This window comes from Aplidium turbinatum, chromosome 14 (genome assembly GCF_918807975.1).
Source record: "Aplidium turbinatum chromosome 14, kaAplTurb1.1, whole genome shotgun sequence".
Taxonomy (NCBI): domain Eukaryota; kingdom Metazoa; phylum Chordata; class Ascidiacea; order Aplousobranchia; family Polyclinidae; genus Aplidium; species Aplidium turbinatum.
In genome coordinates, this window is record NC_137485.1 from 21,720,656 (window position 1) to 21,722,163 (window position 1,508).

The 1,508-nt window shown below is 39.3% G+C and overlaps 1 pseudogene; it reads right to left on the reverse strand.

Moving 5' to 3' along the window:
• Positions 1-648: 648 nt before the first annotated feature.
• On the reverse strand, positions 649-761 carry LOC145783745 (U6 spliceosomal RNA; annotated as a pseudogene).
• Between the last annotated feature and the right edge of the window lie 747 nt (positions 762-1,508).

The window sequence follows — 1,508 nt, forward strand, 5'->3', positions numbered from 1 at the left end:
GTTAAAATACGTTTCATTTGTAGTAAATTCTTTTCTCATCCTTTTATTTCTGAGGATATTGCTTTGCTTATTGCCTTTAAATTGGAAGACTTGCGTCCCCGCGAGCAAAATTTTGCATTTTTTGCATCGATTCAACGCCCTACAACAGGGGTCACCAACTGGCGGCCCGCCACGCTGTATCGCTGCGGCCCGCGAAAGGCATTAGCGTACAAGTATAACCAAAAATACTTTTCTTGAGGAGCTCAAGAGTACGAAGGCAACAAATACTTCCCGGGAAGCATATTTTCGCTTTGCATACGATTCCACCAACCGATCAATCAGATTATAGTTCTAGATGGGGAATGCGATGTCCAGCCACACTGTCCCAGTGGTTGATTAAAACGTCTGTTTTCGAATTTCGAAATTGTCTGTAAACATAGGGTTGCTTATTTCAAGTTTGCAAATGTCATGTAAACACTAGTGTGCGTTTCATTGTTATAGTGTTTCACGAGCAGTATTCCCTTTATGCAAGTTTTTGTTGGCAAAATAGGTCGGTGTGCTAACTCAATTTATAATAAATTGGCAAAATATTATATATAAATTTAAAGACTTTTTCTGATTGTATTATGAAAATATTTAGCTTAGTACTGCAAAAGTTTTTTTTTTTTTTTTAATATGGAACGCTTCACGATCTTGCGTGTCATCCTTGCGCAGGGCAGGGGCCATGCTAATCTTTTCTGTATCGTTACAATTATAGTATTATGTACTGCCGAAGCAAGTACTGCAAACTGTTGTTAAATTAACAAATTGCTGCCACGCTGATAAGCACCGCAAGTGACAGTTGTCTATAATAATCAAAGAAAGACGGTTTTATGGACTCTCACAAAAAGGATGAAAAACCAAATTGCTTTTTTAGAGGGAAGACTGTTCATGAATTACGATAGAATTACGATTTTTCGTTGATTTCCACAAGCTTTTGTTTTGTGGTGCCTGGTTTCTTTTTCCCTGTTATTGGAGCCTATTTTTCGCTGATATGTTTGCAGGTCACTATTGTTACCTGTATTGCGATGTGTCAAACATTTCCTTGTTTACTGAAACTGTTAATTGCAAGATAGATATCTTTTGTGAAGCGAAGTGACAACACCACTCTTGCTTGGCAATGAATATTCTGATGAAACCGCTCGCCTCGCTAGAAGTGCGCAAAACAAGTGGCCTCGTTTATTAAGCATTGTCAAAAAAGTCAAAAGTGTTGTAAAAGAGCTTGGCCTGGCAGTAGCGTTGTTCGATTAATTTTGTTGCTGCGGTATTCTAACATAAATATGAACAACATGTAACGCTAGATAGGCCTACTGGGTACGAAATGCGTTCTTCTCTAGCATGAAAGTCAACCTACCTAACATTTTACTAGTGCGGCCCGCCACAGCTCTCCTTAGTGCCAAAGTGGCCCGCATGCAAAAAAGGTTGGTGACCCCTGCCCTACAACGTTAAATCGATGTAAAATCAGCAGATTGGGTTGGCGTTTTAATTGA